The following is a 17395-nucleotide window of genomic DNA, read 5'->3' as shown; positions in this document are numbered from 1 at the left end:
ATTAATTATGTTCCACAAATATTCATAATAGTCAATTTCAGTATATTTATGCTTCCATTGCATTATTGTACTTAGAGCCTTACATAAGAAATTTGCTTTTAAGGGATACCTGGTTCTAAACGCTTTGGTTAAAATATTAATTACAAACTATTAACATTGATACTGTATAAAAACCTAATTTTATTACTTGCACTCGCGTGCGGGAGCTGGTCCTCACGTTTTACGAATAAAAAGAAGACCATGAAGTCCTTCCTTGGAGTTCAAGCTTGCTTCAAAACTTTTTCAAATTCAATTCAGTGGTTTGGCAGTGAAAGAGACTCATCAAGACTGACCGAGTTAGTTTCGCATTAGTATAACTAATTGTTGTTATTAAACTAATGTTTCGCTTCGCATGAATGTGAAATGTGAATTAATTGACATGTCTTCGAACAAAATAATATAACTATGAAACACACTTTAAATACAGACCCTAGCGATTGAATACAAAGAACTGCGATTATTAAAATTGGCTTTCCAACGCTATCAGTGTTGAACTAAAAATGGTAATAGTAGATAATGAGTATTTTTGGCTTACTTTAAGAAACAGAAATAATCGATTGAAGTAAAAAGTAGACGGTGGAAGCTTAAACTTGATATCAGCAATAGCAAAAAGCCAACGGCACGCGGTGTTCCCAGGCGGTCACCCATCCAAGTACTGAACGCGCCCGACGTTGCTTAACTTCGGTGATCGGACGAGAACCGGTGTATTCAACGTGGTATGGACGTTGGCGATGACTTTGTCATATTTAATGTACAAGTAAAACGAAGTTTATTTACATACGAATTATTGAAATAAATCCTAATTTCCAAAAAAAACTTAATTTTTATGCTCACCCTACATAAAAATATTATAGAGAAATAAACTTAATATTTACAGGTTGTCTATTATATGTTTGAACAGAAATATTAAAATATTAAAGCAATCATTACTATGTTCTATTCTATCTATCTACATAATCATTACTGTTAATATCGAATATTTATAATTAAAATTAAACAATGTCTTTGCGACTTTTATCGATTCTGATGTTTCTTTTAGTATGATAATCAATCCTTGTTATCTACTATCAGAATTATTAGTTAGTATTTAAAAGTCTCCATGTCATGATTCATGAAAAACTCTTCTCATTGTGTATATTTGTGTCAATTAAATTAAAAACTCCATTTATTTGGGTGTTTCAATATGTGACACTGGTACCTTTTATTACAGAATAAAAACAGCTAAATTTATTTGGTGAACTTTTAACTCTTACAACCTTATGCCCGAGCCCTACTTAACTTTAGGGCACATTCATAATTTTATCGATATGATAAATTTTCTATGAATTTCTATTTGTAACAAAAGACGATTATTTTCTAAGCAATAGCGAGAAAATTTCGATAAAGGCATTTTTTGCCGTCTGAAGTCCTTATTGGTCGCGGCGGCGAACGCCACTGCTTGCGGTCTCCATACGGTGCCGTGCGAAGCGTCGAGTTGTCGATTCACCGTTGGCGCGAATATTCGCGCGGTGCGAACGGCGAAGCGTCTTGCGACTGAAAAAACTATGTATTAATTTGCTCCATCTAATCAAGAGAGTTTAATATTTTGCTCAACTTTTAACAATTACAAACTCAGATGATTAGGGCACATTTATAATTTTCTTATTTTATATATTTCTAACGATTCCTCTCTTACATAACAACATCTCTATCGATAGTCGCATCCATGATTATCCGAATCTTATCACAATATAGCTCTTGCTCGAAATATTTAAAGCTATCCACTTAATATTTTTTTACAAATTATTAAATGAAACCGCTAACGCCATCTGGCGTCCGTATCGTATCTTAAGCGCCGCAGATAGATGTCACTTAGCGAAAATTCAAGAGTTCTACATCGCGATGGTGGTATCATCTAATGAAAATATAATTACGTTTTGTGTTCAAAGGATATTTCTCGAAATAGGGTACGTAATTTAAAATTAGATGCGTGTTGGGTACCTATATATTATAGCAACTATATATATATATATATTTGCTCAACAAAGTGCGTGGCAGCAGCCACAGTGTACTGAGCGAAATTGCCAACAGCGGAGACTGTCCGCTGATCAGCCAAATGGCACAGAGGACAACGTCCTTTTTAGTTTTAAATTATTAATTGTTGTATACCTACTAACATAGATATCAGTTTTTAAATTATTTCCTATTTACTTACAATTTTATGGCTCAAAGTGTTCCCCAATAAAACATTTTGATTTTTTTTAGTTAACATTTTATACCTCATAACATTTTACTGGGTGGACCGATTTTGATAATTTTTTTTTTGTTTGAAAGCTAGTGCTTCCCGTGGGGTCCCATTTTAATTTAATCCAGTTCTGGTGAATTTTTATGATTCTTTATTTATTAGAAAGGATATACTCCGTCGTCGTTGGCCTTTTGCTATTGCTGACATCTAATATTTATAAGTAAATTCACAAACAAACAAAACTTTTAATCTATGATCAGAATTATTTGTAAATTTGTATTTAATAAATAATCTAATAATTTGTGAATAGATAGAAGGGTTCTTTAAGCATGTCTGTATACTTTTTTTAAGTAAAATCTTAATTTATTTCGAGCTGTAATATGCAGCTCCATCTAATTAAACACAGTTTATTATTTGCTCAACTGTTAACAATTACAAATTTAGTTGCTTAGGGCACATTCATAATTTTCTTATTTTATAAATTTCTAACAATTCCTCTCTTACATAACAACATCGCTATCGATAGTCGCATCCATGATTATCCGAATCTTATCACAATACAGCTCTTGCTCGAAATATTTAAAGCTATCCACTTAATATTTTTTTACAAATTATTAAATAAAACCGCTAACGCCATCTGGCGTCCGTATCGTATCTTAAGCGCGGCAGATAGATGTCACTTAGCGAAAATTCAACAGTTCTACATCGCGATGGTGGTATCATCAAATGAAAATATAATTACGTTTGGTGTTAAGAGAATGGTTTCTCTGGTTTCCGTTCAGAACGTATAAATCTTTCGCCTTTTACTAAAGATTTCCGTGGAGGGGAACACTCAAATGAGTCTTAGATATTTTTGACAGTCCTACCTCGGTAGGATTAATAAACATTTAATACCAATGTAATAAGTTTTTAAGTCGAATATTATAACTCTTTAAGAACGATCGCGCTATCAAAAGATTTACACCAGTAAATATAAGTTTTTCTACTATGAAACTTCCTAACTACTAATTATATTGTGTTTTAATCCAATAAAAATATTGAAGAATCATTGAATTGCAACCCGGAAGCTAATTAGATATTTTAGTAAGAATGGAGAAGTAACGATTCGGACCTAATTGTTAAATAAACATTATTTAAAAATAGATATAGAGGATTGTTTCGCAACTTAATCGATATAATAAGTAGAGCACAGAGATGTGATATTAAATTTGACTGAGTAATAGCAAAAAGCCAACGACACGCGGTGTTCCCAGGCGGTCACCCATCCAAGTACTGAACGCGCCCGACGTTGCTTAACTTCGGTGATCGGACGAGAACCGGTGTATTCAACGTGGTATGGACGTTGGCGATAGTTTTATCATATTTAATGTACAAGTAAAACAAACTTGATTTACATACGAATTCTTAAATTAAATCTTAAGTCCCACAAAATATTATTTTTATGCTCACCCTACATAAAAGTATTTCATAGAAATAAACTTTATATTTATAGGTTACCTATTATAAGTTCGAACAAAAATATTAAAGCAGACATCATTATGTGTAATTCTAAAAATAACAAGGCGCTCTGGATTTTTCAAAATAACTTTTAACCGCTCTCATTGTTGTACTAATCATTCAGATATGTCTTACATTCATGTTTATAGATCTTTTTAATTATACTATATATTTGTAAAAATAATATTTACAATTTTACTTAATATTAAAACAAAATCAAAACGTTTTGCAATTATTAAAAATAAATTGGTCACGACGAGTCGACTATCATGTAGACTAACTATGGTAAATGCTACATGTGATTTAACCTTGACTAATATGTGCTTTTCCAAACAACTTTTAATATAGTATGTAAAATCACCACACAAAAACCAATGAAACAGACATCGAAAAAATAGAGATCTTACTTCATAAAAAATACAACTCTTACAATTATAAGCCTGAAAAGAACAAATTATGAAAGTGCCCTAAACAACTAAGTTGCTTGTCCCCATAACGGTTGGCAACCACAACAAATAGTTAGCATAAGCCGATTGAAACGTTACCTATAAACATTACCATGCAATTTTTACAATAAAGACTCACAGATATGTTTGACTATATTTCAATAGGGCCGACACGTGTAGCATGATTATTTACATAAAGTCTAATCATATTGAAGGAGATCTAAAGCTGCATCTTAGATAAACATATTTCATGGGATTTGCTATATTGTATACTACTAACAGTTCTTGGGTTATGTATTTTGTTACAATACACAATAGAAATTATTACAAGTCCACATTATTACAAAACATAAAAATCTTTATAGATATTATATTAAGTATAATAAATCCTACGGTAGTAGGACATTCAAAAATGTCTTAGGCTCATTTGAGTGTTCCCCTCCACGGAAATCTTTAGTAAAAGGCGAAAGATTTATACGTTTTGAAGGGAAACCAGAGATGTCACCTATTGAACACAAAACGAAATTATATTTTCATTTGGTGATTTCACCCTCGCGATTTAGAACTGTTGAATTTTCGCTAAGCGACATCTATCTGCGACGCTTATGATACAAAACAGACGCTAGATGGCGTTAGCGGTTTCATTTGATGTAAACAAATATTAAATGGATCGCTTTAAATATCTCGAGCCAGAATTATATTGTGATTGGATTTGGATAAGCATGAATGCGACCATCAATAGGGACGCTGTTATGTTAGAGAGGAATCGTTAGAAATTTATAAAATAAGAAAATTATAAAAGTGCCCTAATCAACTGAGGTTGCAATTGTCAGAGCGAAATAACAAACTGTGTTAATTAGATGGAGCTTCATAATACAGCTTGAAATAAATTGGGGTTTCTACTTGAAAAAAGTAAACTGATGTGCTCAAAGAACCCTTCTCTATCTACCTAATCACAAATCATTAGATATCATAGTCACGGCTCCAACCCATTTATTAAATACAAATAAACTAATAATTCTGATCGTAGATAAAAATCTTTATTTGTGTGTAAATTTACTTATAAATATTAGATATCAGCAATAGCAAAAGGCCAACAACACGCGGTGTTCCCAGGCGGTCACCCATCCAAGTACTGAACGCGCCCGACGTTGCTTAACTTCGGTGATCGGACGAGAACCGGTGTATTCAACGTGGTATGGACGTTGGCGATTGCTCCGTCATATTTAATATAGACTTTAAAATGTTTCATTTTCGATATATGAAAGTCAGTTTAAATTCCCATAAAAAAATTATTTACAGTCACCGTACATAAAAAATCAGAAGTGATAATTAAGCGTAATAATGAAACAAAAACATTTAATTATATTGTAAGCAAATCGAATAAAATGTATAACCTACCTAAGTTTGACTTCTCCTACTGTGCCTTCTGAAATGTCTATACGAACCGAAATAAATCGAATACACCAATAAGCTACGTAATTTGAAATGCTATAAGTGTTGAGTGATCCACATACATGATGTTGGAAATAAAGCAGTACATTGTTACCATCAATAATTGTGAGTGCAGTTAAATTTAGGGAACCTGAATAATTTTCTCATTTCCTAATAACAACTACATTCCCTATAATTTAGATCTCGTCGTGTATCATGTAAGTTTAATTTTATATTCATTTGTCAGTTAAGTGCTATAGTTTCAAAAGGTACTAAGAGTTTGCGACTTGATAAAGAAAATAATTTGAAAACTAACGAAGGTTTTCTTACTCTAGCTGTACTTGGAGCCTTACATAAGATATTGCATAGAGGTCTTCATTGTGCCCATACAAGTTGCAGCAGATTTCGCGTTACATATTGTTTCCTTACATCGCGATGATAAGATTTTCAATTCAAAGCATAAGCTGAGTTAACAATTATTAATATCTCCAGTTAACCTTCAAAACGTATAAATCTTTTATATTTTCGTATAGTTTTTTAAAGAGGACCACGATCCATTTATTTTAAAAGTCCTACTCATGCAAGATTGAAACAGGTAAACTCAATTTCGATAAATTAACAATATAATGAAATTGTATAGTTTTAGTATTTTGCTTATTCATCTATACTTTTTTGTGTGCGGTGACCATACAAAATTTTGTGGAAATACGAAAATTATTTCTTTTATTGAAAATGACACATATTTTAAAACTGAACTTCAAATAAGACATTGCATTCGCCAACGTCCATACCACGTTGAATACACCGGTTCTCGTCCGATCACCGAAGTTAAGCAACGTCGGGCGCGTTCAGTACTTGGATGGGTGACCGCCTGGGAACACCGCGTGCCGTTGGCTTTTTGCTATCACTTATTAAAAATTAATATCACGTCTGTGTGCACTACTTATAGAGATTAAGTTCTTCTCTTTTTATGTTACGAAACAATAATTGCTAAGTATTATTAATTATTAATTTATTTGTGTGAAATTAGGTTCGAATTTTTACTACTTACCATTCTTACGTAATTGCATAGTTGATAAACTTATATTTTCTACAGAGCCGGATTTACATATCTAGAGGCCCTGGGGTAGGCCCTAGAACTACAGGAGCGTGGAGACCCTAATAAATATATTATGGTTCAGGTTTAGGTTTTTTTTTATTTCAATTAATAAGCTATGATTTATGTTCTTGTACCGGTAACTTTTAAACTAGTAAGTACTAACATTATTATAATTTGACTATAACTAGGTATTTGTTAAGTCGCTGAAATCCATTGCCCCACTCATGTGGAGGCCCTAGGGAAGTTGCCCCGGTTGGCCTTCCCTAAATCCAGCCCTGATTTTCTGGTGTAATTGTTTTCATAGTGTAATTAATTGTCTTCTTTACTGAGTTACGATCTTCGATTCAAAAAAATCTTACCATTTTCGAATTAAATATTAACCTTTAGTAATCCTTCCGAAGTAGGACTATCATGATATCTAAGATTCATTTGAGTGTTCCCCTCCACGGAAATCTTTAGTAAAAGGCGAAAGATTTATACGTTTTGAAGGGAAACCAGAGATATCGTCCTTTAAAGACGAAACATAGTTATACTGTTATATCTTCATTTAATCGTATTACCATCGCGAAGTAGAACTGTCGAATTTTGGCAAAGCGACATCTGTTTATTTAGCGTGTCGTCTGTATAGGACACTAGATGGCGTTTAATGGTTTATTCCAATACAAAAGTAACTTTGTCAAACAGTTTAAAGGTAATAGTAATTATATTGTCATGTGATCTGAATTATGATGAATAAAACCATCCCTAACTACGTTGTAATGTCAGAGATGAATTCTTAGAAGATTTTTCAAATGAAAAAGTTATAAATGTGCCCTAGTGATGATTAGGGCACGGTTATAAGATTGTAGCTGTTAAAAGTTGACCAAATTAATTAACGGTTTTTATTATAAAAAAAGGTACCAGTCTCACATTAATACTCAAACAAAAGGGGATTTTACTTTAGAAAACACAAGTATGATCAAAGAGAAGAGTTTTTCATGAATCATGAGATGGAAAGACTTGAAAAACAAATTAACTAATAATTATTCTGACAGTATTGATTGTCGAGCTTAAATAAATAAACAACCCATAAAAGTAACAAATGCACGGTGTCAATTTAATTAATTCAAAATAAGATTCGTGTTGAATACTCATAGAGTACACTTTTTAAAATAATTCTTATCATTGTTTTTACTCTGAGATATGACATTAATTCCTCTATTGTTTATAATATCCCACATACATTATATTGAAAATGTATATATAAAAAACAGTACTATGACTATCAGTTTATAGCAAGTGGCTATAAGGTGGTGGTGGTAGTATATATATATATATATATATATTTGCTATACAAGTTTTCAGTAATGAAATAAAGTCTTCTGGATCTTCGTTAAAAATAGGGGGTTCCACAAGGTTCTATTTTTCTTATATACCTTTCTATTTCTAGTATATATAAATGATCTTCCTTTCTATATTAAAGGTATTTGTGATATAGTGTTGTTTGTGTTGTTTGTGTAGTCTGACGATACTTCACTGGTTTTTAAGGTTGACAGAAAAAAAAACTGACGGAAATTGAATGTTAATGGCCAATTATCACGGATACATGATTGGTAGAAACAAAATATGTAGTTTTTAACCTACCCAATGTTAGAAAGAAAAATTATGATATATCTTTAAACTGTGACCATCTTGAAGTAGCCGATACTACGGTGTTCTTAGGATTAGAATTGGATTCCAAACTTCAGTGGAGTTGAATCTGTCTTTATTTTACAAATGAGAACAATCCGGACTATTTATAATTTTGGAGCTAGAGACTGTATTCGAGATGTTTTTAACAAAGTAGGAATACTCATTGTTGCGTTACAGTATATTTACAACAATATTGTGAATATTCACAGTAACATTGAGCACTTTGATAAAATCAGTGATAATTTTAATAATATTGTGTTTTTAAATCAAATTAAAATTTTGAACAATCATTGCAATGTAACCCGGTAGCTAAGTAGATATTATAGTAAGAATGGAATACTAACAATTCGAACTTAATTGTTTCACACATAGTAATTAATAATTGTTAATAATACTTAGCAATTATTGTTTCGTAACATAAAAAGAGAAGAACTTAATCGCTATAAGTAGCGAACACAGATGTGATATTAATTTTGAATAAGTCATAGCAAAAAGCCAACGACACGCGGTGTTCCCAGGCGGTCACCCATCCAAGTACTGAACGCGCCCGACGTTGCTTAACTTCGGTGATCGGACGAGAACCGGTGTATTCAACGTGGTATGGACGTTGGCGACAACAATCCTCGAAATAGGGTACGTAATTTAAAATAAGATGCGTGTTGGGTACCTATACATATAAACAAATGTTAATACATTTTAAAATATTTTTTATCATTTATTTTATTCTTAGATATGAAATTGATTCCTTTAATACTTACAATATCCCACAAACATGATATTTTAAACAAAATAGTTCATTCGAACCATAAATAATTATGATTGCGTTAAATTTAGGGCACCTGTATAATTTTCTCATTTTTTTTCAAATTTTGTTTCATATAAATCGTTAACAAACTTAGTTATCAGTTCCGCTCGTGTTGTAGGGAATTGTTAGGGAGTCGGTTCTCAGGTTTTAGGAATAAAAAGAAGCCCATAGAGTCCTTCTTCGGAGTTCAAGCTTGCTGCAAAACTTATTCAGATTCAATAAAGTGGTTTGCAGTAAAAGACGCCACGTCAAGACGGAGTGACTAAGTTTCGCATCTATAACATTAGTATAACTAGTTATGACATTAATGTTTCGCTTCGCTTAAATATGAAATATAAATGTAAATTTATTAAAATATCTTTTAACAAATAAAAGAACTATTAAACACGCTATCTTAAAAGGCCTAAACGTTCGAGTACAGAGGACGGCGAATATTATAATTTGCTTTTTAATGCTACCGGTGCTGAACTAAAACATCTGATACAAGGTAATAAGTATTGTTTGTCCTGCTTAAAGAAACAATAACAACTGATAAAAGTAAAACGTATACGGTGTGAATTTAATTATAAATCTTCAATATCAGCAATACCAAAAAGGGCCAACGACACGCGGTGTTCCCAGGCGGTCACCCATCCAAGTACTGAACGCGCCCGACGTTGCTTAACTTCGGTGATCGGACGAGAACCGGTGTATTCAACGTGGTATGGACGTTGGCAACGGCTTTGTCATATTTAATGTACGTTTTTAAAAATATTTCGTTTTAAGAATATATTTTTTACCCATTTCAAACGTCGGATTAATTTGAAACTTCACACTTCGTCAACGATCAATGACAATACTATGATATCCCTGAGGTAATCTGACGATGGAAATGGAAGGTGCCTGAAAGATTCCTTGATCTTAAAGAAACTGAGGGCATAGGGAAATTTAAATTTATTTTTATAAAATCTTTGTCAAAAGATAATTCATATACTACACGACTTGGAGTAAAGTATCGGGGACGAAGACATTATGACATGTGAAAAATTATGCAGGTGCCCTAAATTTTTTTGCAATCATAATTATTAATTTTAAAAATGAACTAAGTATTTTAGTTTCAATGTGTATTTGGGATATTGTTAATATTAAATACATGATATTCGAAATAAAACAGTACCTACATAGTTACCAATTTTCAATAATTATATTATGATCGCAAATAAATTAAGGGCACCTGTATAATTTTCTCAATTCATAATATCTTCGTCCCCGATACTTTACTTCCCGTCGTGTAATATTAAAAACGTTCCTATAATTCTTTCGTCGTACAATCCAGGTTCCGTCGTCTATTACTAGTTGTGTTTTGACTAATAATTCATAATAATAAATTTTATTATCCATATTCTACCGTTGCTGTAATGTACCTGGGAGTCTTACATAAGGTATTGCATGAAGGCCTTTATTGTGCGTTCTTTCCTCTATTCCATTACGATGACAAGATTTTGAATTCAAAGCATAATAAGTAAGCTGCGTTAATTATTATTAATATCTTTAGTTCATTTTCAAAACGTATAAAGTTTTCAACTTTTCCTACAGGTTTTTGCACAAGGTACATGCAAATGACCCAAGACTCGTTTCTTTTAAAAGTTCTACTAAAGCAATATTGACACAGTTATAACTGAGTGTAAGTAAATTTACTACATGAAAGATTTATTCGATAAATACATGTTATGAAGTTGTTTACTTTCCTTATTTCGCTTATTTACCCGTATTGTTTCTTGCGTACGGTGACCATACAGTTTGTTTTTTGGGAATTTGAATTTATTTTCACACATTTAAAATAAATTATATTTTAAACTGTACATTTAATATCACACACTAATTGCCAACGTCCATACCACGTTGAATACACCGGTTCTCGTCCGATCACCGAAGTTAAGCAACGTCGGGCGCGTTCAGTACTTGGATGGGTGACCGCCTGGGAACACCGCGTGTCGTTGGCTTTTTGCTATTGCTGATATTTTATATTTATTGTTAAAATCACATCGTATATTTGTTACTTTTATCGATTATGATGTTTCTTTTAGTATGATAATCGATACCTGTTACCTAATATCACAATTATTAGTATGTATTTAAAATGTATCCATCTAATGATTCATGAAAAACTCTTCTCTTTATCTATAATATATATCGATAATAGATCTTAAGGTGACGAACCTTTTCTTACCCCGACTGTACATTCGCGCCATGTTAGCATATGGATACTAAAATTGACTATTGTAAAATGCAACGAGTAATACACGACGAGACCTAAATTATAGGGAATGTAGTTATTAGTAGGAAATGAGAAAATTATTCACGTACCCTAAATTTAACTGCACTCATAATCGTTGATGGTAACAATGTACTGTTTTATTTCCAGTACCATGTATGTAGATAACTCAACATTTATCGCATTTCAAATTACGTAGCTTGTTCGTGTATTCGATTTATTTCGGTTGGTATTGATACTTCAGAAGGCACAGTAGAAGAAGTCCTACTTAGGTAGGTTAGACATTTTATTCAATGTGATTACAATATTAATAAATTTTTTGTTTTCATTATCACGCTAAATTATCACTATTGCTTTTTCATGAACGGTGACCGTAAATATTTTTTATGGCAATTTAAACTGATTTTCATACATCGAAAATTAAATATTTTAAAGCCTACATTAAATATGACTGAGCAAGTGCCAATGTCCATACCACGTTGAATACACCGGTTCTCGTCCGATCACCGAAGTTAAGCAACGTCGGGCGCGTTCAGTACTTGGATGGGTGACCGCCTGGGAACACCGCGTGCCGTTGGCTTTTTGCTGTCACTACTTCAAATTTAATATCACATCTGTGTCCACTACTATGACTCGATTAATATGCTTGTCTTTTTAAGTTAAGAACTTTGTTATCTACTATAACATTTTATAATTATTTTGTATTAATCCATTACCGCCTGGCCACGGAAAATTTTAATATCTAATTAGCTTCCGGGTTGCATTTCAATGACTCTTAAATATTTTTAGTGAATAAAAACATAATATAATAAATACTTAGGTAATTGCATAGTTGAAATACTTATATTTTATGGTAATGTAAGATAAAGATAGAGATTTCAAACCTTATTACATTGTTTATTAATCCTACCAAAGTAGGACTGTCAAAAATATGTAAGACTCATTTGAGGGTTCCCCTCCACGGAAATCTTTAGTAAAAGGCGAAAGATTTATACGTTTTGAAGGGAAACCAGAGATACCTTTCTCTCAATACAAAGCGTACTTATGATTACATTTGATCATTCCATCACCGTGATACAGAACTGTTCAATTTTTGGTAAGCGACATCTATCTATGGTGCGTGACGCATGAACTAGACACTAGATGGTGTGGACGCGACGGTTTATTTTAATACAAAAAGTAATGTCAACGTCGTAATTTGCGAGGGAAATTCTTAGGAATTTTATCAAATGATAAAATTATGAATGTGCCCTAAAGTTGAGTAGGGCTCGGGCATAAGGTTTTAAGAGTTAAAAGTTCACCAAATAAATTTAACTGTTTTTATTCTGTAATAAAAGGTACCAGTGTCACATATTGAAACATCTAAATAAATGGAGATTTTAATGTAAATAACACAAATATACACAAAGAGGAGATTTTTTCATGAATCATTAGATGAATAGATTTTTAAATACAAACTAATAATTCTGATAGTAGATAACAAGTATTGACTACCATACTAAAAGAAACATCATAATCGATAAAAGTAACAAATATACGATGTGATTGTAACAATAAATATAAAATATCAGCAATAGCAAAAAGCCAACGGCACGCGGTGTTCCCAGGCGGTCACCCATCCAAGTACTGAACGCGCCCGACGTTGCGACGTTGTTTTCATATTAAGTAAAATTGTAAATAGTATTTCTACTAATGTATAGTATAATTAATAAGATTCATTCAACTAATAATTCTGACAGTAGATAACAAGTATTGATTAACATACTAAAAAAAACATTACAATCTATAAAAGTAACTAAATATACGCTGTGTATTTAATAATAAATATTCGATATCAGCAATAGCAAAAAGCCAACGACACGCGGTGTTCCCAGGCGGTCACCCATCCAAGTACTGAACGCGCCCGACGTTGCTTAACTTCGGTGATCAGACGAGAACCGGTGTATTCAACGTGGTATGGACGTTGGCGATTGCCATATCTTATTTTATGTTCAGTTTTAAAATATGTGTCATTTTCTATAAAAGAAACAATTTTCGTATTCCCAAAATAATATTGTATGGTCACCGTACATAAAAAAAGTAGAGATCAATAAGCGAAATACTAAAACTGTACAATTTCGTTATATTGTTAGTTTATCGAAATTGAGTTTACCTATTTCAATATTGCATGAGTAGGACTTTTAAAATAAATGGATCGTGGTTCTCTTTGAAAAACTATACGAAAATATAAAAGATTTATACGTTTTGAAGGTTAACTGGAGGTATTAATAATTGTTAACTCAGCTTATGCTTTGAATTGAAAATCTCATCATCGCGATGTAAGGAAACAATATGTAACGCCAAATCTGCTGCAACTTTTATGGGCACAATGAAGACCTCTATGCAATATCTTATGTAAGGCTCCAAGTACAGCTAGAGTAAGAAAACCTTCGTCAGTTTTCAAATTATTTTCTTTATCAAGTTGCAAACTCTTAGTACCTTTTGAAACTATAGCACTTAACTGACAAATGAATATAAAATTAAACTTACATGATACACGACGAGATCTAAATTATAGGGAATGTAGTTGTTATTAGGAAATGAGAAAATTATTCAGGTTCCCTAAATTTAACTGCACTCACAATTATTGATGGTAACAATGTACTGCTTTATTTCCAATATCATGTATGTGGATCACTCAACACTTATAGCATTTCAAATTACGTAGCTTATTCGTGTATTCGATTTATTTCGGTTCGTACACACATTTCAGAAGACACAGTAGGAGAAGTGAAACTTAGGTAGGTTATACATTTTATTCGATGTGCTTACAATATAATTAAATGTTTTAGTTTCATTATTACGCTTAATTATCACTTCTGATTTTTTATGTACGTTGACTGTAAATAATTTTTTATGGGAATTTAAACTGACTTTCATATATCGAAAATGAAATATTTTAAAGTCTATATTAAATATGACATTGCATTCGCCAACGTCCATACCACGTTGAATACACCGGTTCTCGTCCGATCACCGAAGTTAAGCAACGTCGGGCGCGTTCAGTACTTGGATGGGTGACCGCCTGGGAACACCGCGTGCCGTGGGCTTTTTGCTACCACTTATTAAAAATTAATATCACGTCTGTGTGCACTACTTATAGCGATTAAGTTCTTCTCTTTTTATGTTACGAAACAATAATTGCTAAGTATTATTAATTATTAATTTATTTGTGTGAAATTAGGTTCGAATTTTTACTACTTACCATTCTTACATAATTGCATAGTTGATAAACTTATATTTTCTACAGAGCCGGATTTAAATATCTAGAGGCCCTGGGGTGAGCCCTAGAACTACAGAAACGTGGAGACCCTAATAAATATGTTATGGTTTAGGTTTAGGTTTTTTTATTTCAATTAATAAGCTATGATTTATGTTCTTGTATCGGTAACTTTTAAACTAGTAAGTACTAACATTATTATAATTTGACTATAACTAGGTATTTGTTAAGTCGCTGAAATCCATTGCCCCACTCATGTGGAGGCCCTAGGGAAGTTGCCCCGGTTGGCCTTCCCTAAATCCAGCCATGATTTTCTGGTGTAATTGTTTCCATAGTGTAATTAATTGTCTTCTTTACTGAGTTACGATCTTCGATTCAAAAAAATCTTACCATTTTCGAATTAAATATTAACCTTTAGTAATCCTTCCGAAGTAGGACTATCAAAAATATCTATGACTCATTTGAGTGTTCCCCTCCACGGAAATCTTTAGTAAAAGGCGAAAGATTTATACGTTTTGAAGGGAAACCAGAGATATCGTCCTTTAAACACGTAACATAGTTATATCTTCATTTAATCGTATTACCATCGCGAAGTAGAACTGTTGAATTTTGGCAAAGCGACATCTGTTTATTTAGCGTGTCGTCTGTATAGGACACTAGATAGCGTTTAATGGTTTATTCCAATACAAAAGTAACTTTGTCAAACAGTTTAAAGGTAATAGTAATTATATTGTCATGTGATCTGAATTATGATGAATATGACCATCCCTAACTACGTTGTAATGTCAGAGATGAATTCTTAGAAGAATTCAGAAGATTTTTCAAATGAAAAAGTTATAAATGTGCCCTAGTGATGATTAGGGCACGGTTATAAGGTTGTAGCTGTTAAAAGTTGACCAAATTAATTAACGGTTTTTATTATAAAAAAAGGTACCAGTCTCACATTAATACTCAAACAAAAGGGGATTTTACTTTAGAAAACACAAGTATGATCAAAGAGAAGAGTTTTTCATGAATCAAGAGATGGAAAGACTTTAAAAACAAATTAACTAATAATTATTCTGATACTATTGATTGTCGAGCTTAAATAAATAAACAACCCATAAAAGTAACAAATGAACGGTGTCAATTTAATGAATTCAAAATAAGATTCGTGTTGAATACCCATAGAGTACACTTTTTAAAATAATTCTTATCATAATATTTACTCTGTGATATGACATTAATTCCTCTATTGTTTATAATATCCCACATACATGATATTGAAAATGTATATATAAAAAACAGTACTATGACTATCAGTTTATAGCAAGTGGCTATAAGGTGGTGGTGGTAGTCGATATATATATATTTATCCCGCAAACAATTGGCCGTCCACTGAAGGCGAAAATGCATTTAAACTGGCGTCCACCTGCTTTTGGCGTCCGTATACCGGACGCCACTTTTTTAGCCGGTGGCACTGAGGTCCTATACATCCTAGCTAGCTGTAGTACAAAAATCGACGGAAGGTAAAAGTCGCTTAAAATAGTTGAAATAAAATATTGAAAAGTTCCCGAAGAAATCACCGCGCAGGTGAGGCGCTGCCGCAGCGCGTATATCGCACACAGTATATCTAGGGGAATTCCTGACTACGGATTCGCTTGTTTGGCGTCCAAAATTGCGACGTTGCCGTCTCGCTCATTTCACTTACGACTTGCATAATACCTATTCGGTGCTTGATTATTGTTTGTTTTACATCAGTGTGTAGAAATAAACTGTTATTGGAACTTATTTAATGTTTATTAAATATATTAATAATGTACATATATATGAATTCCCGATGACTTCGTGGAAGAAAAATTTTAAATATTTTACAATAATTAATATTTATAATAATTATTCATAATAATAACATAAAGTATGTCTGTTTGTCTGTTATCTTTTCACGATTAAAATGCTGAACCGATTTAGATAAAATTTAGTATGGAGACATTGTAGAGAAGAACATAGGATAATTTTGTCTCCAAAATCATACCCTAACGAGATAAAAAAGGAAAGTAGAAAGAAAGGATAGTTTCCATCCACGAAATCATCCTCTAAGGGACTAAAAGGGGGTGAAAGTTTGTACAACATCTATATCATTCGTGATTGGTATCTGTACTGTTAAATCTTCTGTTATTCGTGATTGGTAGTTTTTATTATTCGGTGTAAATAAACCGGCGTAAAGCTTAGTACTTTGTACAAGCGCCAAATAGCCATATACAGACGTCTACTAGCTGTATACGGACGCAAAATAGCTGTATACGGACGCCAAATAGCTGTATACGGACGCCAAATAGCTGTATACGGACGCCAAATAGCTGTATATGGACACCCAATAGCTGTATACGGACGCCCAATAGCTGTATACGGACGCCCAATAGCTGTATACGGACGCCTAATAGCTGTATACGAACGCCCAATAGCTGTATACGGATGCCCAATAGTTGTATACGGACGCCCAATAGCTGTATACGGACGCCCAATAGCTATATACGGACGTCTAATAGCTGCATACGGACACCCAATTAAAAAAAAATATCAAAATAAACTTTATTTAAGTACGCTTTAACAAACACTTTTGAATCGTCATTTTACAATTAAGTGAAGCTACCGGGGTTCGGAAAGTAGATTCTACCGAGAAGAACC

General features: G+C 32.7%; 15 non-coding genes across 15 annotated transcripts; 5 read left to right on the top strand and 10 right to left on the bottom strand.

Moving 5' to 3' along the window:
- Positions 1–650: 650 nt before the first annotated feature.
- Positions 651–769, bottom strand: LOC124531529. The gene has a single exon (XR_006966573.1). It is a non-coding gene; the product is annotated as a 5S ribosomal RNA (ribosomal RNA).
- Positions 770–3025: 2256 nt separating this feature from the next.
- Positions 3026–3141, top strand: LOC124531491. The gene has a single exon (XR_006966538.1). It is a non-coding gene; the product is annotated as a U5 spliceosomal RNA (small nuclear RNA).
- Positions 3142–3491: 350 nt separating this feature from the next.
- On the bottom strand, positions 3492–3610 carry LOC124531514. The gene has a single exon (XR_006966560.1). It is a non-coding gene; the product is annotated as a 5S ribosomal RNA (ribosomal RNA).
- Positions 3611–4591: 981 nt separating this feature from the next.
- On the bottom strand, positions 4592–4707 carry LOC124531484. The gene has a single exon (XR_006966531.1). It is a non-coding gene; the product is annotated as a U5 spliceosomal RNA (small nuclear RNA).
- Positions 4708–5297: 590 nt separating this feature from the next.
- Positions 5298–5416, bottom strand: LOC124531518. Its single transcript, XR_006966564.1, has one exon. It is a non-coding gene; the product is annotated as a 5S ribosomal RNA (ribosomal RNA).
- Positions 5417–6417: 1001 nt separating this feature from the next.
- Positions 6418–6536, top strand: LOC124531528. Its single transcript, XR_006966572.1, has one exon. It is a non-coding gene; the product is annotated as a 5S ribosomal RNA (ribosomal RNA).
- A 592-nt stretch (positions 6537–7128) lies between these two features.
- On the bottom strand, positions 7129–7242 carry LOC124531496. The gene has a single exon (XR_006966542.1). It is a non-coding gene; the product is annotated as a U5 spliceosomal RNA (small nuclear RNA).
- Positions 7243–8903: 1661 nt separating this feature from the next.
- Positions 8904–9022, bottom strand: LOC124531513. The gene has a single exon (XR_006966559.1). It is a non-coding gene; the product is annotated as a 5S ribosomal RNA (ribosomal RNA).
- Positions 9023–9811: 789 nt separating this feature from the next.
- LOC124531487 lies at positions 9812–9930 on the bottom strand. Its single transcript, XR_006966534.1, has one exon. It is a non-coding gene; the product is annotated as a 5S ribosomal RNA (ribosomal RNA).
- A 1148-nt stretch (positions 9931–11078) lies between these two features.
- LOC124531512 lies at positions 11079–11197 on the top strand. The gene has a single exon (XR_006966558.1). It is a non-coding gene; the product is annotated as a 5S ribosomal RNA (ribosomal RNA).
- A 733-nt stretch (positions 11198–11930) lies between these two features.
- LOC124531537 lies at positions 11931–12049 on the top strand. The gene has a single exon (XR_006966581.1). It is a non-coding gene; the product is annotated as a 5S ribosomal RNA (ribosomal RNA).
- Positions 12050–12371: 322 nt separating this feature from the next.
- On the bottom strand, positions 12372–12487 carry LOC124531480. Its single transcript, XR_006966527.1, has one exon. It is a non-coding gene; the product is annotated as a U5 spliceosomal RNA (small nuclear RNA).
- An 831-nt stretch (positions 12488–13318) lies between these two features.
- On the bottom strand, positions 13319–13437 carry LOC124531519. The gene has a single exon (XR_006966565.1). It is a non-coding gene; the product is annotated as a 5S ribosomal RNA (ribosomal RNA).
- A 1002-nt stretch (positions 13438–14439) lies between these two features.
- Positions 14440–14558, top strand: LOC124531543. Its single transcript, XR_006966586.1, has one exon. It is a non-coding gene; the product is annotated as a 5S ribosomal RNA (ribosomal RNA).
- Positions 14559–15147: 589 nt separating this feature from the next.
- LOC124531489 lies at positions 15148–15263 on the bottom strand. The gene has a single exon (XR_006966536.1). It is a non-coding gene; the product is annotated as a U5 spliceosomal RNA (small nuclear RNA).
- Positions 15264–17395: the final 2132 nt, after the last annotated feature.

The sequence above is a fragment of the Vanessa cardui genome, chromosome 7 (assembly GCF_905220365.1).
Source record: "Vanessa cardui chromosome 7, ilVanCard2.1, whole genome shotgun sequence".
NCBI lineage: Eukaryota > Metazoa > Arthropoda > Insecta > Lepidoptera > Nymphalidae > Vanessa > Vanessa cardui.
The sequence above is the reverse complement of the archived record's forward strand: the minus strand, read 5'-3'. Positions and strand labels throughout refer to the sequence as shown.